This window comes from Heloderma suspectum, chromosome 4 (genome assembly GCF_057233095.1).
Source record: "Heloderma suspectum isolate Gila_16-S chromosome 4, 16-S_ref, whole genome shotgun sequence".
NCBI lineage: Eukaryota > Metazoa > Chordata > Lepidosauria > Squamata > Helodermatidae > Heloderma > Heloderma suspectum.
This window is the reverse complement of record NC_139461.1, coordinates 291,801,953-291,826,223: the sequence shown is the minus strand read 5'-3', so window position 1 is coordinate 291,826,223 and position 24,271 is coordinate 291,801,953.

Sequence of the window (24,271 nt, the reverse complement as noted above, 5' to 3'; positions counted from 1 at the left end):
CACATTTCTGGATCAGGACAGGTCAGTACAGCTCCCTTTTATGAGGCCCACTGACCTTCTTTCTGGAAACAAGGGTTTCTGCTCATTTTTAGTTGCTTTAAGAACCACTAGCTCTCTCTTGTGCTCGTGGTGAGTCCCTCTGGCACATGGGCAGCATTGGATATAGCCCAATAGAGGAAACAGAGCAAACTAGTGCATCCCTGTTCTGTCCTCTTGTGATTATAATCATGTGAGGTGAAGAATGCCAGCATAAGCCTTGTGTCACATGGAGAACTTGTCTTACGAAATACCAGTTGTTGTTGTTCAGTCGTTCAGTCGTGTCCGACTCTTCGTGACCCCATGGACCATAGCACGCCAGGCCTTCCAGTCCTGAGCACTCTCCCAGAGTGTGCTCAGGTTCATATTCATTGCATCAGTGATGCTATCTAGCCATCTCATCCTCTGCCGTCCCCTTCTCCTTTTGCCTTCAGTCTTTCCCAGCATCAGGCTCTTTTCCAGAGAGTTTTCTCTTCGCATTAGGTGGCCAAAATATTGGAGCTTCAGCTTCAGTATCTGTCCTTCCAATGAGCACTCAGGGTTGATTTCCTTTAGGATTGACTGATTTGACCTCCTTGAAGTCCAGGGGACTCGTAAGAGTCTTCTCCAGCACCACAGTTCGAAAGCATCAATTCTTCGGCGCTCAGCCTTCCTTATAGTCCAGCTCTCACAGCCATACATTACCACTGGGAAAACCATAGCTTTGATTAGACGCACCTTTGTTGGCAAGGTGATGTCTCTGCCTCTTACTATGCTGTCTAGGTTGGCCATAGCTTTCCTCCCAAGGAGCAAGCGTCTTTTAATTTCATGGCTACAGTCACCGTCTGTGGTGATCTTGGAGCCCAAGAAAGTAAAATCTGTCACTGCTTCCATTTCTTCCCCTTCTATATGCCAGGAAGTGATAGGGCCAGATGCCATGATCTTCGTTTTTTTAATGTTGAGTTTCAAACCAGCTTTTGCACTCTCCTCTTTCACCCTCAACAAGAGGCTCTTGAGATCCTCTTCGCTTTCTGCCATTAGGGTGGTATCGTCTGCATATCGGAGGTTGTTGATAATTCTCCCAGCAATCTTAATTCCGACCTCTGATTCATCCAACCCGGCATTTCTCATGATGTACTCCGCATATAAGTTAAATAAGCAGGGTGACAATATGCAGCCTTGTCGTACTCCTTTCCCAATTTTGAACCACTCGGTTGTTCCATGTCCGGTTCTTACTGTTGCTTCTTGACCCTCGTACAGGTTTCTCAGGAGACAGGTAAGGTGGTCTGGTACTCCCATCACTTTCAGAATTTGCCACAGTTTGTTGTGATCCACACAATCAAAGGCTTTAGCGTAGTCAATGAAGCAGAAATAGACATTTTTCTGGAATTCTCTTGCTTTCTCCATGATGCAGCGAATGTTGGCGATTTGATCTCTAGTTCCTCTGCCTCTTCGAAACCCAGCTTGTACTTCTGGTAGTTCTCGGTTCGCATACTGCTGAAGCCTAGCTTGTAGGATTTTGAGCATCACCTTGCTGGCATGTGAAATGAGCGCAATTGTGCGGTAGTTTGAACACTCTTTGGCATTGCCCTTCTTTGGAATTGGAATGTAAACTGACCTTTTCCAGTCTTGAGGCCATTGCTGAGTGTTCCAAATTTGTTGGCATATTGAATGCAGCACTTTAACAGCATCATCTTTTAGGATTTTAAATAGCTCAGATGGCATACTGTCATCTCCGCTAGCTTTGTTGTTACTAATGCTTCCTAAGGCCCACTTGACTTCACTCTCGAGGATGTCCGGCTCAAGTTCAGTGACCGCACTATCATGGCTAAGAAGGACATTACTATCATGGCTATCAAGGACATTAAGATCTTTCCTGTATAGTTCTTCTGTGTATTCTTGCCACCTCTTCTTAATCTCATCTGCTTCTGTGAGGTCCCTGCCTTCTTTGTCCTTTATCATGCCCGTCTTTGCACAAAACGTTCCCTTGAGATCTCCAATTTTCTTGAAGAGATCTCTAGTCTTTCCCTTTCTGTTGTTTTCCTCGATTTCCTTGCATTGTTCATTTAAGAAGGCCTTCTTGTCTCTCCTTGCTATTCTCTGGAACTCTGCATTCAGTTGGATATATCTTCCCCTTTCTCCCTTGCTTTTTGCTTCCCTTCTTTCTTCAGCTACTTGTAAAGCTTCATCAGACAGCCACTTGGCTTTCTTGCATTTCTTTTTCTTTGGGATGGATTTCGTTGCTGCCTCCTGAACAATGTTACGGACCTCCGTCCATAGTTCCTCAGGCACTCTGTCTATCAGGTCTAATCCCTGAAATCTATTCCTCACCTCCACTGTATATTCATAAGGGATATGATTTAGGTCATACCTGAATGGTTTAGTGGTTTTCCCTACTTTCTTCAATTTCAGCCGAAATTTTGCAAGAAGCAGCTCATGATCTGAGTAGGGGTGAACGAAAGTCTCTTACCTTTTCTCGCAGCTTTTTCGCGGTGGGGGGGAGCGCTTCGCTGCTCCCCCCGCGAAGTTCAGGCCGGGGGAGGAGGCTTCCCGCCTCGCCCGGCCGCGAACACGAAAGTAAAAAAAAAAAAAAAGTCACGTAGCCTATCACGGGTGACTTTAAAAAAAAAAAAAAAGCGCGTACGCGAATGGCGGCCCCCATAGGGAGCCGCCATTCGCGTTCCTTATTTAGTTGCTGTAGTCTACGTCAATGTTTACGTAGACTACGGCGAAAATAAGGGCAACGCTATTTGCATTGCCCTTATTTTCGCCGTAGTCTACGTAAACATTGACGTAGACTACAGCGACCAAATAAGGAACGCGAATGGCGGCTCCCTATGGGGGCCGCCATTATCCGTACACACTTTTTTTTTTTTTAAAGTCACCCGTGATAGGCTACGTGACGATTCACGTAGCCTATCATGGCTGACTTTGCAAATCTTGCCGTGATAGGCTACGTGAATCGTCACGTAGCCTATCAGGGGACTTTTTTTTTTTTTCTTTCATTGCAATGGCGGGGGCGGCAGCCGGTCGAAAGACCGGCTGCCGCTCCCGCCCCGCTCGAACACCGGGCGAACCGCCAGCCGGACCTGCCGCCGGGAGGGACATTCAGGGAAGGTAAGTCCCATCCTGGGGGGGGGCGGGGGGCGGGGGGGCGGAGGATTTCTCCCCGAAACTTGTTCGGGGAGCCGAACACGTTGGCGCTCGGCCCCCCGAAGTTTCGGGGAGAAATTCTCCGCCATCCCTAGATCTGAGCCACAGTCAGCTCCAGGTCTTGTTTTTACTGACTGTATGGAGCTTCTCCATCTTTGGCTGCAAAGGACATAATCAATCTGATTTCGATATTGACCATCTGGTGATGTCCATGTGTAGAGTCATCTCTTGTGCTGTTGGAAAAGAGTGTTTGCTATGATCAGCGTGTTCTCTTGGCAAAACTCTATTAGCTTTTGTCCTGCTTCATTTTGTACACCAAGGCCATGCCTGCCTGTTATCCCAGTGATTTCTTGACTTCCTACTTTAGCATTCCAGTCCCCTATGATGAAGAGGACATCTTTTTTTGGTGTTAGTTCTAGAAGGTGTTGGAGGTCTTCATAGAACCGATCAACCTCAGCTTCTTCGGCATCAGTGGTTGGGGCATAGACTTGAATTACTGTGATGTTGAATGGTTTGCCTTGGATTCGTACTGAGATCATTCAATCATTTTTAAAATTGTACCCCAGTACTGCTTTTCCCACCCTTTTGTTGACTATGAGTGCTACTCCATTTCTTCTAAGGGATTCTTGGCCACAATAGTAGACATGATGGTCACCTGAATTAAATTCGCCCATGCCTGTCCATTTTAGTTCGCTGATTCCCAAGATGTCGATGTTCAATCTTGCCATCTCATGTTTGACCACCTCCAGCTTACCTTGATTCATTGATCTGACATTCTAGGTTCCTAAACAATATTGTTCTTTACAGCATCGGATTATCTTTTCACCACCAGACACATCCACAGCTGAGTGTCCTTTCGGCTTTGGCCCAGCCGCTTCACTCTTTCTGGCGCTACTTGGAAATACCCTCTGCTCTTCCCCAGTAGCATATTGGACACCTTCCGACCTGAGGGGCTCATCTTCCGGCGTCATATCTTTTAGCCTTGTGATACGTTCCATGGGGTTTTCTTGGCAAGAATACTGGAGTGGGTTGCCATTTCCTTCTCCAGTGGACCACATTTTGTCAGAACTCTCTGCCATGATCTGTCCATCTTGGGTGGCCCTGCACGGCATAGCTTATGGCTTCACTGAGTTACGCAAGCCCCTTCGCCACAACAAGGCAGTGATCCATGAAGGGGACGAAATACCAGTAAAGCTGATTAAATACACACATATACATGCCATTTTGAAGACCGTCCAGACAGAAAACTGTTCATCGTCTAGGCAATGACACAATATTTTACCCAGAGTCATGCTTATTTATTTCATCTGACAAACAATCATATCTGTTGAAACCATTAATAGCATCTTAACATTTTATGGGGGAAAAAAAGAAGAACAGCAATTATGGCATAGTGACATTTCCCCCTTTTAGCTAATAGGCATTCCAAAGCAATGCTATGTTTCTACTCTTTGCCTCCACTTCAGAGCCAAAAAAGAAACCAAAGGGTAGCATCTGAAGTACAAAGAGTAGAGGCTGCTGTATGCAAGATAAACACTTCAAAATGTCACCCAAGACTTCAACACCCCATAAGACATAAGACATATAAGACATACGACTAATGGCAGTCACCACAGACACAAGAAGAATGACTTTTGTCTAGGGATGTACAAAACTCCCCTTACCTGGCTCCACTGGGTTCTGCTGGGGGGGGAGGCGCTCCATCACTCCCCCCAAAATCCTCGCCGGCCAGCTCCGCTCTGCAGGGATTCCGCGGAGCAGCCAGCTCCCTCCGCCAGCAGCCGGACATCCAGCCACTGGCTAGCAGGGACGCAAATGGCGGCAGCCGTAGCCACCGCCGTTTGCATCCCTGTATTCAGCCATGATAGGCTACGTAAAGGCTTATTTAGACTATCACGTCTGGGTTTAAAAAAAAAAAATGCGTACACACGCTGCCATTTGCGTTCCCTATTTTTGTTTGTCTTAGTCTACATAAATATTTACGTAGAATAAGATGGCGAAACTAAGGGGGAACACAAATAGCGTAGCGGACGTCCGCTACGCTATTTGCGTTCCCCCTTAGTTTCGCCGTCTTAGTCTACGTAAATATTTACGTAGACTAAGACAACCAAAAATAGGGAACGCAAATGGTGGCGGCCGTAGCCGCCATTTGCGTACTTTATTTCTTTTTTTTTTTAACTCAGACGTGATAGGCTACATAAGTCTTTATGTAGCCTATCACAAACTGGGGGGAAAAAAAACTGCAAATTGCGGCGGCAGCAGCTAGGGATGGCGATGAATTTCTCCACGAATCTCCAGGAGGCCGAATGCCAATGCATTCGGCCCACCGAAATTGGTGGTGAAATTCTCCGCCGCCCCCCCACCAGGATGGGACTTACCTCATGCGAATGTCCCTCTCGGCGGCGGGTCCTGGCAGCATTTCGGCGGTGGCGGCGGTGGCGGCCGGTCTTCTGACTGGCTGCCGCCGCCACCATTGCAAAATAAAAAAGGAAAGTAAAAAAAAAAACACACACACCCGTGATAGACTACATAACGATTTACGTAGCCTATCACGGCTAGATTTCCAAAGTCAGCCGTGATAGGCTACGTAAATCGTCACATAGCCTATCACGGCTGACTTTGAGGGGGGGGGGAAGCGCGTACGCAAATGGCGGCCCCCATGGGGTGCCGCCATTTGCGTTCCTTATTTTGGCATGTCTAGTCTACGTAAAGATTTACGTAGACTACAGCGAAACTAGGGGCACGCAATTTGCGTTGCCCTTATTTTCGCCATAGTCTACGTAAATCTTTACGTAGACTAGACGTGCCAAAATAAAAAACGCAAATGGCGGTCCCCATGGGAGCCGCCACTTGCGTATGCACTTTTTTTTTTTTTCAAAGTCACCCATGATAGGCTACGTGACGATTTACATAGCCTATCACGGCTGACTTTGGAAATCTAGCCGTGATAGGCTACGTAAATCGTTACGTAGCCTATCACGGGTGTGTGTGTGTGTGTGTGTGTGTGTTTAATTTTTTTTTCGCGGCCATGTAGATGGGGCACTCCTACTTGGCCTGAATTTTGGCGGCGAGGGATGGGGCACCTCCCCCCCGGCCTGAATTTCGGCCGGGCAAGGCAGGGCGCCTCCCCACCTCGCCTGAACTTTGGGAGGAGAAGCGAAGCGCCTCCCCCCCACCGCGAAGCAAGCTGCGGGATGAGGTAAGTCCCTTTCGTCCATCCCTAGGTACTGTATAAAAGTTCAACCAGCAAGTGGACTAATTACAAAATTCAGCAGCAGCACTCGTTTTGACTACTTTCCAGCTGCTCTAGAAAGTGCTAGATTTCCAGTGGGCTAGCAGTTATTTCCACTAGTGCAAAGGAAGCTTTTGATAGTGCCTGTGTTATTCATGTTTTAAGTATGTAACCCTCTTATATAGTTGTTGTTGTTGTTGTTGTTGGAAAGAACAATGTATATGTAATATTCATTACTGTTTGATAAAAGACTTTCCCTTGCGGAAAATGCAGATTTCTAAACAAAAATGTATAGATTTCTATACTCTTGTAAATCCTGAATCCCACCAAAGGAGTTTTCCTCTGACCATTCAAATGCATAATGGAAAAGAAACTCTTTCCCAATCAACACATTCATGGTAAGGTTTATTGCGAGCCAAATGGGTCAAAGAAGAAGACATGGGTCAAAGAAGATGCAGACAACAAGCTTGGGTTGAAAATTGGGCCACATTTATTGAAATACCTGCAAAGGGGTAACTAGGACGGACATCTAACTGTGTCAGCGGCTAGCTGGCACTTCTTGGGCGAAAACACACCCAGCCTGAGGGGTGGCGGTGATCTTGCCATCCCTCCAGACTGCCCCTTCTGGGGGAGGTAGACCTTCCGGTGTCACCCCCGACCCGGTGCCGCACAACACCTGGGTGAGTGAGTAGGGTTGGTCTCCCAGGCAACCCTTATCCCCCCGCCAAGCCGCACAACCCATTCGGGGGGCCTCAGGCGTCACCTGTCACCATAAGGTGCCTCTGCATGCACACCATCCCTACTTTCCTGTTTTGCCCGTCCTAGCCACCACAGGAGTCACAAGCCTAGAGCTTGTGAAACTCCCCCCACCTGCGCAGAAGACTTTCCCACAGGCCCCTTTGCAGATCGGACAGAAATATGTTATTCACTAAATGAGACAGGTGGACACCATCCGTCCTGTAATGCTCCCTCCATGTCCAGTGAATTCCCTGGCGGGTGGTGCATCCACAGCCTCATTCGCATAGGCCATAGGCCATTTCTCTGTGCACTTTCTGACGTGCCCTGCCACTGGCAACGTCATTCCATTCCTTCCCATTGATCCATGGGAGCAGCGAGGGCTGTAATAGGCTACTTCCGGCCAGGTATGCCGGACCACCTGCATCTCAACCAAGGCCTGTTCGATCAGGTCCTCGCATGGCTTACAGCTGAAGTCCTTCCTCTCAATGTGCAGCACCTGGACTAGGGATGGCGGAGAATTTCTCCCCGAAACTTCGGGGGGCCGAGCGCCAACGTGTTTAGCCCCCCGAACAAGTTTCGGGGAGAAATTCTCCGCCCCCCCCGCCCCCTGCACCACCCCCGGGACGGGACTTACCTTTGCCGAATGTCCCTCCCAGTGGCGGGTCCAGCCGGCGGTTCGGCGGGTGTTCGTCCTGGGTGGGGGTGGCAGCCGATCTTTCGACCAGCTGCTGCCACCGCCATTGCAATAAAAGAAAAAAAAATGCCCCCGTGATAGGCTACGTGACGATTAATGTAGCCTATCACGGCTAGATTTGCAAAGTCAGCTGTGATAGGCTACGTCAATCGTCACATAGCCTATCACGGGTGACTTAAAAAAAAAAAAAGCGCGTACGGATAATGGCGGCCCCCATAGGGAGCCGCCATTCCCGTTCCTTATTTGGTTGCTGTAGTCTACGTAAAGATTTACGTAGACTACAGAAACCACATAAGGAACGCGAATGGCGGCTCCCTATGGGGGCCGCCATTAGCGTACGCGCTTTTTTTTTTTAAGTCACCCGTAATAGGCTACGTGATGATTTACGTAGCCTATCATGGCTGACTTTGCAGATCTAGCCGTGATAGGCTACGTTAATCATCACGTAGCCTATCACGGGGGCGTTTGGTTTTTTTAAAAACTTTCGAGTTTGCGGCCGGGCGAGGCGGGAAGCCTCCTCCCCGGCCTGAATTTCGGCTGAGTGAGGCAGGAAGCCTCCCCCCCCCGGCCTGAACTTCACGGGGGGAGCAGCGAAGGGCCTCCCCCCGCACCGCGAACAAGCTTCGAGGACAGGTAAGTCACTTTCGTCCACCCCTAACCTGGACCTGTTGAGGAAGGCTGACGAACATTGGTGGAACAGAGTGAGGAGGGGATTCCCACTGTATGCCTCATCTGTGAAGCTGCTGGATCTTAATGTGATGGGGTGACAGAAGCTGAAGTCTGAAATCGATGTACAAGCCCTTCGTGCAGCTCCAGACATCATAACATACCCATGTAAGAGCACCCGTTCTGGCATACGACAAGTCTGCTGGTCTAGGGAATAAGCACATTGGGGCAAGCAAAGCGAGAGTTGTGTCAGGAAGAAGCAGATGACTCGCGAATGCAGGCTGGAGTGCTGTGAAACCCCCTTTTCAAACTGCCATAACGTGCCTGAGAGAGAAACCTCCAGAGGCTACCATGGAGACTGCTTCAATGTAACAACAGTGGGTTCTGAACTGCAAAATTACCTAGGCCTAGCAGGGTAGAGCTAATGTAGAAACTACCCAAATTGCCCAACAGTAAGCCATTGAAATGATACAACGGAGGCCCCTCCTCAGACCCACGGCATTCCATAAAACCCTAAGGTCGCGACGGGGCATATCCCATTGACTTGCGTTTGGCCGTGGGCCACTGCCGTGCCCTTGCCATACCGATCAGTTTGATCACCAAATGCATAAGTGGGTTACATTGGGCCAGACATGCACCTTGAACTATATCAAGGCCCTCCGGGACAAGTCGTACTTGGGAGCCCAGACCAACCCTGAATTCCTAAGGGGGGGGGTTGATGAAGGCCATTAAGGCTGCTGCGTGGAACAGGGAAAGGTCTTTCTGGAAAGCGCAAATGGAGGGGCAATACCCCCGGAGCCCAAAAGGGGTATCCGGGGAGAGAGGGTGGCTAAATTTACTAAAAGCAGGCAACATCTGTGCCCAATCCTATATTGCCCGCTGAACCCAAAATCTGACATGAAGTCAGAGAATCCCACCATTGTGGGCCGGAAGGCTAAGTGGCCAGCTTGCGACTTATAGTCCCATATAGTCTGTTGTTCCTAAGGAGGCGCAAAATTGCAGCCGATGATCTATAGGTAAGGTCATGAATCCTTAATAGGGATGAGGGAGAATTTCTCCCCGAAACTTCGGGGGGCCGAGTGCCAACGTATTCGGCCCCCCGAAGTAGTTTCGGGGAGAAATTCTCCACCCCCCGCCCCCCCCAGGATGGGACTTACCTTTCCCAAATGTCCCTCCCAGCGGCGGGTCCCTGCGGCGGTTCGGCAGGTCTTCGACAGGGGCAGAGGCGGCAGCCAGTCTTTTGACCGGCTGCTGCCGCCGCCATTCCAATAAAAGTAAAAAAAAAAAAAACGCCCCTGTGATAGGCTACATGACGATTAACGTAGCCTATCACGGCTAGATTTGCAAAGTCAGCCATGAGAGGCTGCGTAAATCGTCACGTAGCCTATCACGGGTGACTTAAAAAAAAAAAAAAAAGCGCGTACGGCTAATGGCGGCCCCCATAGGGAGCTGCCATTCGCGTTCCTTATTTGGTTGCTGTAGTCTACGTAAAGATTACGTAGACTACGGAGAAAATAAGGGCAACGCTATTTGCGTTGCCCTTATTTTCGCCGTAGTCTACGTAAAGATTACTACGTAAAGATAGGCTACGTTAATCGTCATGTAGCCTATCACGGGGGCGTGTGTTTTTTTTTTAACTTTTTATTTCGCGGCCGGGCAAGGCAAGACGCCTCCCCCCCGGCCTGAATTTCAGCCGGGCGAGGAGGGAAGCCTCCCCCCCTGGCCTGAACTTCAGGGGGAGCAGTGAAGCGCCTCCCCCCCACCGCGAAGCAAGCTGTGAGACCAGGTAAGTGGCTTTCGTGCACCCCTAGAATCCTAGCACTGAAGCTTTGCCTAATGCGTGGCACGCCCTACCTGCTCTGTCGCAGGTGGCTCCTGTACGGAGAGCCCTGGAATGCAGGATGGCATGCCTGGCTTCAGTTTCCCAGTCTCTGCAAGGATGAGATCTGGGAATGGAGCACCCGCGGGGCTAAAGCCCGGAAGTCATTGACCTAATTTCATGACAAAGCATTGACAATTGGGTGTGCCTAACCCGGCACATGGTAGACCCAGAACCAGATGTTGTAACACTGACACTAGAGTGCGAGCACACTGACACATGACATGATCCTCCGATTTCAGGAGGATGGAGAATGAATAATGTGGTCACGTTGTCATACCGAAGGGGGGGGGGTTACTGACTTGGCTATGAGGTCATCGAAAATGTGTTTGGAGTCTGCAGCCTCCACTCTACAGGCCACTACCCACAGCACGATCGGACCTGCCCTAACAGCCTGAAACCACCTGGGGCAGTGGCGGATCCAAGTGAATCCGCAGTCCGGCTTTGAGGAGTGGCTCACGCCTCCGCAAGGAGATGCCATTAAAGCCCTACCAAGTAGAAGCCATGCCTATGGATATGTGCGCACAGCAGGAGTGACCCTGGTTTGATGGTGCGGAAGCCGCAGTCCCTGCACTGCCCAAACTGGGCCAGCACGAGAAGGCACGGTCAGGGGCTGCTACCCTAACTGTGAAAAGAAGATGCCCTACAATATCTTGCATGCCCCCCCAAAGGAAAACCCTAGGAAGATGTATAACTGCTTGAAGCTGTGCTCAAAGTACCTGAAAGTTGTCCTGAGGGAGGCGAGACTAACGCCTAAGGGTATCAGATTGGCTTCACTGAATGTTGATGTGGGAAACAGGCCCTCAGCCTTTGTGAGCTCAGGGACACCGAGGTAACAGGAAAGGGAAGCAATACTCGCGTTAGGTCAGAACATTGACCACCGTCTTTGGGCTCCATGTAGCATATGCCCACCAGGGACCCGTGGCTGGGATCCTGAACCAAGACCACTGCCACGTTGATGAGGTGTGTCACACTGAACACAGATGATCAGGGATCTCGTGATTAACAGGCTGGCCCTCAGGGAAGAGAGGTTACGAATCAGGATAAACTCCCTAGATGATTTCCTGGGAAACATTTCCAGAAGAGAGATCCCTAGAGTAGATAACGGGGTGTGGAAAAAGGGGGGGGCTATAATCCTTCTGCCAGTAGTGCCTTGTTAACCTGCCAGGAACCTGTTGATGTCTGGCGAGGATAAATGTTGCTTACGAGGTAACGATGGCATATGTTGACCTAGAAAAGGGGGTGGGGTTCTAGAACCTAGCATAAAACCATGTTCCAAGTTAAAACACGCTCCCCTTGTTGGGGTAGCGTCTTAAAGTCAGAGTAGCGGCACCAACCTAACTGGGCATGGGCCCACCAGAGCTTCCTACTGCCTCAGCCTTTCCAAGGGGGGACCCTACCATCCCCAGGTATTGGACAAGAGGAGGACGAGTACTGACTGCTACAGGGGAGCACTCATGATGGAAAAGGCACGGTTTCTGGGAGTATGCACCCTTGGGGCTATATTCCCAGCACAGACAGCGGTGCTGAAGCAGCGGACCCACCATAGGCAAAGGGCCAGTGCGGGAGACAGCCTGGTGAATGTGGCCACTGCCAGATCTGTTACCGAACAGGCCAGGAAGGAGTCAAAAGTGGCGCAAAAGGTCCTGGTTCAACAGGTCCCAGTGCAGAGAAGGGTCAATGGCGGCCCTCCTGTGAAAGGCCTTGACATAAGCCAGGCACACACCTCCTCAGGTGAAAGCCATTAGGAGAAGGAGTAGCCCTGGTGGCATCACAACTCACCAGATTAGCGTAGGGATCTGATATGCCACTTATGTGGATGCCCAAGCGGGTGGGGGCAGGGCGAGGGATCGTAAATTAATCCAGCAGAACCCTGTAAGATGCTGAGTTGAGCGGCTGGGGCCACTGTGGGGTGTGACTGACAGAGTTGCAGGTGACATTGGGAGGGACAGCCACCCCAGGGAGGTAAGCTAAGGCGGCAACCCCACGGCCCTGCAGGTCGCCTGTCTGGACAAGTGGGGCAAGGTGCAGTCATCTCACCCATATCCAGGGCAGCCGCGTCCGGGTCCCCAGGAGCAAGGGAGATGCCACTTGCAGTGCTCCTGACGGAGATGCCCCAGGAGGGCGGACAGCCCCAGCTGTGGTGTGTCACCTGGGCGAAACCACAAGGAAGGAGATGGAGGCTTCAACAGCATCCAGACAAGCTGCACCCATTGTGGCCGTGCTCTGATCCTTGACTGGAAACTTGGATGTTGATGCTTGGGCACTCGGGGAAGAGGAGGCTGCAGAAGGGAGGAGCTCAACCGTGGGCGGTGAGCCATCCGGAAAAGCTAATGAAGAGGAAGTGGAGGCTTCAAGAGCGTGCAGACGAGCTGAAAGAAAAATTAGTAGCGAGCATTGGGTCTGCTGTCATGTCATGGACAGCCGAGGTTTCTAAGGCCTGACCAGGGGAGGGGGAGAGATCCCCGAGGAACACTCATCGGCTTCCAAACGAGCAAGAGTTGATGCCAGTACCGGGTCTGCTTCCTCATCAGACTCAGAATCGGGCCTTGACAGCGGTCTCTTGGGGAGGGGAGGCAGGGCCCTACCCTTCCCTTTCTTTCTACCTTGGCCTTCCATGGGGGGCAAGATGTATAAAGTGGGTTAAGCTTGGCACAGTGTTGGCGAGGAAGAAGCAATGGCCCGGGTGCCCAGACCCAGTCCGACACTCCAACCAGCACCCCTAGAAGTAAATGCAGCAGGAGGCTACACACTGGGCTCTGAGGGCAACAGACAACACCCCCCAGGCCTCGAGATCTGCAGACCCGAGATCAAGCTAAGGCGGAGAGTCCTGGGATGGGAAGTGGGGAGCGCCTCTAGATAGGAGGGCCATACTCCGCGGCCGATAACAGCTAAAGAGGTGAGTGGCGCGGAGGGGGCGGCGATTGTCGCCCATTGCAAGAACTGGTGCCCAAAAGGCACTGGAAGGGCCCTAGGCCACGGGAGCCAGGCCTGAACACAGGCACTGCCTTGCCCCCCCTTTTTTTATATACTTTCCCTCTTCTTCCCCCCATTGTTTTTTAAATTATTATTATTATTGTTGTTGTTGTTGTTGTTTTGTTTTGTTTTGGTGTGTGTGTGTTTGCTTTATCTTGGGAGGGGTGCACATGCCGCCGCCGCGAGCGCTCTGCGCTCCCAGGAGGCACCGAGAGCCGGCGAATTGGGGAGGGGCACGCTGCCGACACAAGCGCTGGCGGCCTCGCAGGCAGGCAAACACCGGCAGCAACCAGCGCCGCACCCGAGCGCGCGCTGCCGCTACAAAGGCCGGTGCTCCCGCCGGCGCAGCAATCCGTGGCCTGGAGGGGCGGCGCAGAAGCACGCGCGCCCCACCACGAGCGAGGCAATCCCGGGGCCCGCGGCAGTGCAGGTGCGCCACACCCGCCGGAGGAAGGAGGTGCAACGAAGGGGGGGAGGGCGCGCCGCCACCAAAAGCACCAGCACCTCTGCAGGGGAGCGAGACACAGGCGCTGCTCCCTGATGCATGCCTCCAGCGCTGACACAGGCGCTACTGCCAGCGTGGCAAGATCCATGAGGAGGGAGCAGCGCCCAAGCACGCGTGCCCCGCTGCGAGCGATGGCACTCCAGGGGCACGGCGGCATTCGCATGCCGCAACCACCGGAGGAGGAGGTGGAATAAGGGGGCAGGTGTGCCACCACTATAAATGCCGATGCCCCTGCAGGGGAGCTGGACACAGGTGCCACACCCGAGAGTGACAGCAACCCTGGGGGCACGGCAGCGGCAGTACGCCGTGACCGCCGGAGGAGGAGGAAGACAAGGGGGGGCAGGCGTGCGGCAGCCGCAAGAGCCGGCGCCCCCGAATGGGAGCAGGACAACAGGGGCCATTCCTGGGTGCACGCTGGCAGGCCACCCGCCGACATGGCAAGAGCTGGTCGAGGAGGGGGTGGTGCCCACACCTGAGCACTCCAGCCGCACGTGCCAGGAAACCCGGAGCTGGGTAGGCGCGCTGAGCCAACGGCTGGAAGAAGGAAGGGGGGACAGGCGGGCTACCACCGCAAGCGCCGGGGCCCTCAGGGGACTGCAACTGCCGGTGGCGACAGGCACTGTGCCCCAGCGCCTGCCGCCACCAATGCCAGCACTCCCGCCGGCAGGGCAGGCGCCGGGCATGAGGCAGCTGCGCCGGAGCACGAGCGCCACACTGAGAGCACCGGCAACACTGGAGTCGAGGCAAGCATCAACGTGAAGCAGTTTAGGCGCGCTGATTGCACACGGAGTCCGGGAGGCTGGAACGATGATGAAGCCGATCTCCAGCAGGCAAGTGTCCTTCATTCGTTTCCAGTCGGAGCTGTAACTCTGTCTGAGCCAGAGAGCTGAGATTGGGAGGGGGCAACTCAGCCTTCCCCTCCTTGCATGGTGGTGCCACTGGGGTGCAGAGGCCCCTACGTCTTGTCACCCGCCCCGCCCGCAATGCCCCACCCTTTCAGCCAGACAAGCTGGCGCCAGGGTTAGGGCATAAGCTAATTGTTCAAATGAATTGTTCATTGTTCTTGTGGCAAACATTTCAGTTGTCAGAAACTCAGAACACCATTCTTAATTACCAGAACTCTTTGGCTACTTCACCCACTAAAAACAAAATTTAAAATAGCTTCCAAGAAACCTCCAGTACCCAACTGCAGAGTTAGCACAACACCGCCCCTTGCGTATAACCCCTTAAAGGCATACTCGAGGTGCACGCTAGCTCACATTCTTAAAGCACGTTCTTCACAAATCTCAGCAGTCAGCACCTGGACCATTTCTTCTTTTGCATTCAGACAGGGCTCCAATTTCTCAATATATGTAGCTCAACCCTTTAATAGCAGAGCAAGCCTAGCCTGTGTTTCTGCTCCAGTCAGTGGCTCCCTCACACAGTAAGGGAAGTTGAGTGGCAGTTGCCTAGCAACTCCCAGCAGGGAAAACTTTTTTTAAGAATTCCTCCTACAGTAGTCTAGTTTTGGGGAGCTGAAGCTTTGCCTGGGGGTTCTGTTTGTGAAAACAATGGAAAGCCACTTCTTTTTGTGAAGCAGCTGTCTCAGACAAGACATCTGAGGGAACCTGCTCTCCAAAAGTTGCACTGAAACGATAACTCCTGCCACAGAATGAATACTGTTGAGTTTTGATGCTGTTCCTGTGATGTCTGGAGGAAGGTTGAAAAATGTTCAGCCTTCATTCTGTTCTTTTTTACCTTTCGTTATATGACCTTTGAGATCTCAGTGAACGGGAAGGCAGGGGTTTTGCTCAGAATGACTATAATGCAACAGGCAGTACTCAGCTGCTGTGAAGGATAATTTTCCTCTGTGTATGGATCAGCCAAATGCTGATAAATGAGTGTTGTGCTTATATGCAACAAGCAGAGTGCCTAGATATTTAAATTCTACAAAGGTGGGTAACAAGCCTACCTCCTGCGCACATTCCAGAAAACATATGTCAGTGGCTGTAGTAGATCAGCACATCATGGTGCATTAGCCAGGAGAACAGACAGTTGTGAGTTCTATTTGTCAATCCACTTTCTTTGTGATCTTTGGCAAATCAACTAACAATTATGTTTTGAAAAGTGCCCATTTGTGAGAGCATCGAAAAGTAGGTGTGTAAATAAGACCTATGCACTGGGGGCAGTTATTTGTATTCAGGATACAAGTGGAGAAAGGAGTCACAGTCTTTGGCCCCCATCCTTATCTCAGTCCAGTCATATAGGGTTTGATCCAGACTCAGCCATTCTTAGAGTAAACCCATTGGGTTAAATCCAATACTGGCCATCTGCCAGTGGAAAGGAAAGCACTGGTGGAACAGATGTCCCCTCACCCATGCTTGGTAGATCTTTGGTAGATCATTGATTCATACTTTGGTAGATGGTAACACTTGGTAGATGCTCTGACAACTAACATGTGAGAAATCATGGTGATGGAACTACATCCTTAAAAATATAAAGTAGTTGTACATTTGTTTGTACCAATAACATTGCTGGCTAATTTATGTGAAACCTCAAATAGAGCACAGATGTGTTGCATAAAACAGTAGCACTAAGGAAAAACCTTTCTCTGAATTCCATGCAGAAGCCTGTGGCTGACACATACCATATTCTGATGTGATTTTATTGAGATAACTTATTCATTGATGTCCTTAGTGTATTCCTGTGCTATAGTCCTGAAAGCAATCAAGAGATCTCCTGTGGATTACTGTGTTGGATTAAATATAATAACATGTATCTGAGAGAGAGAAAAGAAAAAAAAAGAAAAAAAATAGAAATAGAAATGGTTCTCTTGCAAAAGCCTGCAATTGCAGACTTTCTCACCAAATTAAAATGTAAATCGAGGCTGGAACTAGAAATCAAGGCACATCCCCTCTTCCACAGTTCCAAAACTGGATCTAAACCAAGACTGGAAATGTATTAGTGTCCCCAACATTTTTGGACCAATGGGTACATTTGAAATTTTGAGAGTTAGTCATGGGCACTCTCACAAAATGGCTGTCATGGGGAGTTACCCACTCACATAATGGTTGCCATGGTGGGCATGGCCTGTCATTTCTTAAAAGATGAACTGGTGAGACTAAACAAAAAAAGTAATTTGCCCAAGAACCTAGGTAGAAGGTAGAAGAGTTGTCTGAGCTCCCAAACACAAACCCACCCTGTTAAACCCAGATTTTCTGCTCAAGCACCCATTTCATAGAAGGCAAATTGATGAGGCTTAAAACCAAGTAATTTGGCCAATGACCTGACTACAAGTTAGCTATGGGGTCTGAGCCCCAAATGCAGAATAGCTTATTCATGCCCCCCCCAAGCATAACAACACACCCATTTCAAAGAAGGCAAATTGCTGATGCTCAGATACACACACACACACACACACACACACACGTAAGACCCACACACACCAATAAAACTAGTGCTATGTGCAAATGGCCTTTCAAAATTCCCTATTTCAGCCTATTTCTGGGTAGAGAAATTGAGTGGACAATTTCACCAAATTTCTCCTAGGGGAGGAGAAATTCTCCAACAGTTTCTCGCAGATAGGGCTCACTGTTGGCAGCGGTTGTTGCACAGATTCTTTCTTTTTTCCTCAGCGGCTTTGGCTTATTGCACTGCTTCTGTCACTGGCAACAGCATCTACTGTGCTGAGGCTTCTACTTTTCTGAGGCAGAATTTTGGATTTCTTTTGGTTTTTGAGCTTCCCTAATCACTGCGAGGTGGCCAAGGGTGCTGTGTGTGTTTTCTCTCTCTATTACACATCTTCCCATTGTTCTGCAGCCTCCCAGGCCACCTGCAATTCCTGAACTGAAAAAGCCCCATGGGAGGATTTGCCTCATGATGTCTTCCTTGTGCTAGCTCTAACTGAAGTGCAGAAAGCTGAGGAGGCTGCAGGCTGCCACAGAGATGATTGTACAATGAATCATTGTACACTAGGTATGTACGAAAGGGACTTACCTGGTCCCGCAACTTGCTTCGCGGTGCGGGGGAGGCGCTTCGGTTCTCCCCCTGAAGTTCAGGCCGGGGGGGGAGGCGCCCCGCCTCGCCCGGCCGAAATTCAGGCCGGGGAGAAGCGCCCCGTCTCCCCGGCCGCGAAATAAAAAGTAAAAAAAAACAACACACACCCGTGATAGGCTATGTAACGATTAACGTAGCCTATCACGGCTAGATTTCCAAAGTCAGCCGTGATAGGCTATGTTAATCGTTATGTAGCCTATCACGGTTGACTTTGGGGGGGAAAAAAAAGCATGTACGCAAATGGCGGCGCCCATAGGGCGCCGCCATTTGCGTTCCTTATTTGGTCCTGGTAGTCTACATAAAGATTTACGTAGACTACACCGTAGTCTACGTAAATCTTTACATAGATTACTGGGACCCATAGGCCACTGCCATTTGCGTATGCACTTTTTTTTTTTTTTTCAAAGTCACCCGTGATAGGCTACGTAACGATTAACGTAGCCTATCACGGCTGACTTTGGAAATCTAGCCATGATAGGCTACGTTAATCGTTACGTAGCCTATCACAGGTTTGTTTGTTTTGTGTTTTTTTACACTTTGTTTCGCGGCCGGGGAGACGGGGTGCATCTCCCCAGCCTGAATTTCGGCCGGGCGAGGCGGGAAGCCTCCCCCCCAGCCTGAATTTCGGCCGGGCGAGGCGGGACGGCTCCCCCCCTCGCCTGAACTTTGGGGGGAGAAGCAAAGCGCCTGCCCCCCACCACAAAGCACCCCTGTGAAAAGGTAAGTGACTTTCGTACATCCCTAGCATACGCGCTTTTTTTTTTCCAAAGTCACCCGTGATCGGCTACGTAACGATTTACGTAGCCTATCACAGCTGACTTTGGAAATCTAGCCGTGATAGGCTACGTTAATCGTTACGTAGCCTATCATGGCTGTGGGGTTTTTTTTTTACTTTATTTTGTAATGGCAGCGGCGGCAGCCAGTCGGAAGACCGGCCGCCGCCCCCGCCCCCGACGAAACGCCGCCGAACTCCCGCCGGGACCTGCCGCCGAGAGGGACATTCGAGGGAGGTAAGTCCCATCCCGGGGGGGGGGGGGGGCAGAGAATTTCACCAACAATTTCGGGGGGCCGAATGCACTGGCATTCGGCCTCCCCGAGATTCGTGGAGAAATTCTCCGCCATCCTTATTGTACACTCCACGGCCACCTCATAAGGAAATTAAGCTCCGTGGCCATCTTGTAAACAAAGTACGCACAAGATCCCTAAACCCAATCCAGAATTTCTCTGAAATTCCTTCTCCCTTGAATTTCTTTTCAAAAGCAATTTCTTTTCTATCAAACAAACTGAATGAGAATGGTAGGAAAAAAATGTAGGAGAAATTTTCAGCACAGCACTAAATAAAACCAAACCAAAACAGACACCACAAATGATGGGCAAACTTACCCCAAGAGAAATGTCCTGGTTGAGTTATGGTTATGAATTCGTCCATCCAATCTCAGATGAAAGTTCTCCATTATTCTGAAACCTCACTGTGTATGTCTATGAATTGCTGTGTGTGCTCATCAACAAAGTGCATCTTGTGAGATGTAGTATGGCATCTATGCCTCATGCCTCATGATGCCATGTGTTATGTTACCCTGTCTGATTGGCTGTTTTCATGTGTCCTACTTAGGTTTGTCATGAGCATCCATGCAGGGGTTGGAGTCTGACAGAATCCACCCTGCTCAGCCCCTCGGTTTCCCCCAGACTCACCCCCACAGACTGACTCCCATTCTCACCCCCTGAGCTACACGAGCTGCCAGGACTTACCCAGTCTTACCCGTGAGTGCCTGCAGCCAAGTCAAAAATGGCGATTCGCTATTTTTAATAAATTAAATCTTGCGCACCATGGCTGGAACTTCCCGGCTGGCCATCGTGTGCAATATTTTTTTTTTTTACGTTGCTGTGGGCACATGGCTCAATGTGTGCGTGGGGATCCTCCCCCCCCATCCCAACTACACAAAGGCAGTGGTTTGATAGGATGAGGAAGGCAAGAGGGAAGCCCCTCTTGCCTTCCTCTTCCTGTCAAGCTGCTGCCCCCATGTAGCTGGTCCAGGATGGGAGGGGGAGACAGGAATGACCCTTTCTCCCCCACACACATACCCTCATCCCAGCTATGTGAAAGCAGTAGCTTGATGGGAGGAGGAAGGCAAGAGGTAAGCCCTTCTTGCTGCCCTCCTCTTGTCAAGCTGTTGCCCCCACGTAACTGGCCCGGGTTGGGAGGGGGAGACAGGAACCTACCCAGTACAAATACAGAGTCCCTTTTATGGAAGATGGGGCTGCATGTTTTAGTAGCTGTAGTGTTGTGCACCGTGGGGACCAGAAAGGGTCAGTTCTACAACATTAGAGGCCTCTTGATTATGGATGTACGAATCCCTTACCTTGTTCCGGTGGCGGCGTCCGCTGGGGGGGGAGGCGATCCATCCCTCCCCCCGGAATCCTGCCTGGCTGGCTCCACTCTGCAGCAAGTCCATGGAGCCACCAGCTGGGCCCATCCGGAGCCGGACTGCCGTCCACTGCCGGGCTGCTGCGGCCGCAAATGGCAGCCGGCATAGCAGCCGCCATTTGCATCCCTAAGTTAGGCCATAATAGGTTACGTATATATTTACATAGCCTATCATGGCTAATGCAGGCAGGGATGCAAATGGCATAGTGGCCACCATTTGTGTCCCTGCGTTAGCCATGATAGGCTATGTAAATATTTATGTAGCCAATCATGGCCACAGGCAGGGATGCAAATGGCGGCCGCTACACCTGCCACCATTTCATTCTGCAGCCCAGCAGTAGGTGGAGGCAATGACCCGGAGCAGCCACTGCCACCAGGTAGGGTCCATCCCGGGGGGGGGGGGTTCGGGGGGTGGCAGAGGGGTGTAGTCCATTCCGCCATGGATTCCGGGGGGGCAGATTCTAAAGAATCCAGCCTCATTGGTGCCCATGGCAGATTTCTCTGCCATCCCTACTCTTAATGTTGTGGAAATGGCCCTTTCCGGCCACCATTGTGCGCAACCATAAACCTGTGAAAAAATAGAGCCCCATCTTCTGTAAAAGACGGTGGCTTGCATAGAGGAGCAGGCAGCTGCAGTGTACTCCTGGACGGCTTGCTGAGCTCTCCAGGGGCTCACACAACCTGGCTGGCTCATTCAGGCAGGCAACCGCAGCTGCAGCTCAAGCGGCTGCAGAAAAGACTCAAATGGGTTCATCCACCCCTACTGTTACCCTATGGTCAGTATGGAACTGCAGGAAGTGGCTGTCATGCAAGTAGGCGGTGTAGAAGAAGAAGCGGAGATCTGGAGTCTGCTGAACTCCAGATCTCCTCCTTGCCTGCCATCCACCACTCTCTTCCCAGCCTCCTCCTCCTCCTCCTCCTCCTCCTCCTCCTCCTCCTCCTCCTCCTCCTCCTCCTCCTCCCCCTCCTCGGATTCCCTTTCCAGTATCCTCTCACAGTGTCACCCATCAGCACCCAGGTCTAAAGTAGTCATTTAATGATAAGAAAAGAAATTCTGCCCAATACTAGAGAGAAAAAGCCTTGGCTGACTAGCCGGATACAGAAAGGAACTGAAGCCATGCCTAAAAGAGAAACGTTGAATGGGGGACCGGGTGGATATGAACCTATTTGGCTGTTTCTTCAAAAGGGGTTGGTTAGTTGAAGGATGTCAGCTCCAAACCTTTTCCCGTGATTTGTTTGGGAAACAGTAACCAAAGTATTAAGCAACATCTTTCCTCGGGCATGGTGGTTTGCAGGATGTTTACATTTGCTTCAGAAAGCAAAGGGTTAAACCAACCAGCATCAGGGCATGTGCAAAAATGGCAGAGTTTAGATGCTTTAGTCGTGCCAACTGTGTGGGGGCTCGTAATCACTCACAGATTGCATACCAGAAATACTAAAGTTTAAGCTTTTCTACCTGAAACATTTATTGTGCACTCATCATTTGCTATGCATGGTTGTTTATGAGTTCTTTAGATGGTGTTGGGGCCCTCCAGTTTCACCTTTGTTTTTTAAAGAGTGCTCTTCGTGAGGGGTTTGTGGGGGGGGGGGTTAGAGGAGGGAAAATGTGGTATTATTTCTGAAAGCTAAAGAAAACACTTTTTCCCACTTTTGTATTTGTGGTATTCCACTATACTGCAGTGTCACCTAGAAGTTTTGTAGCAGAAAAGCAGGAAGGAAATGCTCTTCGTGGAGTGCTCAAATCTCAGTTTTGTGACAAAACCGAGAGCAGATACAGTGGATTAATAGCTTCATGTAGAAAAGCCCTTTGTTACATAGCCATCCAACCCAGCACAACAAATAATCAAACAAATCAACTAACAAACCACACATACATATACACAGTCACAGGACATGAAAAACATCCCTCTTGCTCCCTCCCCAGTCCCTCTACTTCCCCCCCCCCCAGGTGCTCCCTACCATCCTGGCTTTCTTTTTCTTTTTTTCTTTTCTTTTGTGGGTAGCTGGGCATTCTTCAAACCAAAGTGCTGGGCTGCAGTAACCCACCATTTATTTTTAAGAATGCTTCTGGCCCTCACATGGCCCCCAGAGGCATTCTTGGAAATAAAGATGGTACTGGAGGTCTGCATGTCATGTTGCAGCATGAGAGCATTTTAGCTAGGACTTGCGGGCTCTAACCTGGAATATATTCCTAATTCTAAGGCTGACAACACATAAAGATAATATTAGATAGGACAGTGTCTGAGCATTCAGAGAGCACCTGTCCCTTGGCCCTCAGGCTTGGTGCACATCTGCAATATGATGTGAGGCAAGTGGCTGCCAAGAAGAGGGCCTTTTCTTCTGTGGCACCCCAGTTGTAGAATGAGCTTCCCAGAGAGGCTTGCTTGGCACTTACATTGCGATCTTTTCAGTGCCAGGTAAAGACCTTTTTATTTTCCCAGGCATCTTAGTCTTTCGGTTTCTGTTGTTTTAAATCTGGTCTTGTATTTTAAATCTCTGCATTGCTGCTAGGTGTTATTTTGGCTTCTACTTTTATACTGTAATTTTAAGATTTTATATTTTATATTGCACCGTGGCTCACCGTGATCCCGTCCAGTGAGCACCCACCATTTTCCTGCCTTTGCTGCATGCACAAAAAGGAAGTAAAAAATGTGCATATTTAAATATGTGCAGTTTGGGGCCAGGAAATCTTAAATGTGTGCAATATCCCATTAAATGTATGCATTCTTCTCCCATTGATTAAAGCGTGTTTGTGTGAATTTTCCAAAAGTACACATCTTTTACATGCATTTTTCAAAATTACGCAAACTGTTAAACACTTTTGGGGGGGCCGTGAAACACATCTCAAGCTTGGAAATGTACGGACTTCAACTGCAGATTGCATCCGAGTCTGTGCTCAGTGTGGAAGGTGCAAACAGGGTAAAATTCTGATAAAAAATTAACTGAAACAAATTTCTCATACATCCCTAGTTCAGGAAACTGTGCATAACTCCAGTCCCAAGGGAGGCTTGCCTCATCCTGGAAAACCAGAATTAAAATGACTCCCAAAGAGAAAGGATATGGCAATGTTTCCCAAATGTTTTGAACCTGGACTACCCTTGTACTGTTTTTTTTAAAACCTTCTTCATTCACGTAATCTTCTTTTTGGTGGATAAGTGTGTTGTGCAGGGATGGGTAACATGCAGCCTGCAGGCCACATGCAGCCCTCACCATCCCCTGGTGCAGCCTTTCCACCCCACACCACTGAAATTTGCAGCAGCAAAAACATAGCTGAGTGGGTTTTTTTCAAGTGAGATTTGGACATTTTAGGCTTTTGTAACTGTTTACTGTTGGATAATAGGAACAACTCTGCATGCTTCCAGAAACTAGGGGGTGATAGAGAATATCTTGTAGCTTTATCAGTTCCTATTTCCTGCTCCCTCTCCTTCCTCTTCCTTCTGCAACAAGCACCATGTGGTCTCTCCAGAAAGGAAGCAAGTAACCATATCTCATACCTTTGCTCAGTTATACTCGCACAACCAGGTTTAAGGGGTGCTCATAGTTAAAGAGCATTAGATAGCCTTCTCTGACTATGTGTAGAAAAGCACTAATACAGGAAGTTGATTTGAACTTCTTTTAAACTGGCTCTAGCCTGCATTTTTTTGCATCCAGCACTAAATACTATGTTGCCATGCTTTCTTTATATAAAGGAACTCTGCGGTAAGTCACACCAGACATTCCAAGACATGCTACCTTTACAGAAGCCTAAAATGGCCAAGACTTTCCCATTTTTGGTGACAGGCTGGCAATTTTTTTCAGAGCCCCATGGGGGGAGGAAATGACCCCTGAACTCCCTGAGGTTGCTCCCCCCGATTCTCATATCCCCAGCTTGAGGGTCGGGTTAGAGAAGGGTCATAACAAGGTTGGAATGAACTTCCAAATTTCTGAAAGTTGAGCCTGAAATTTTTTTTTGG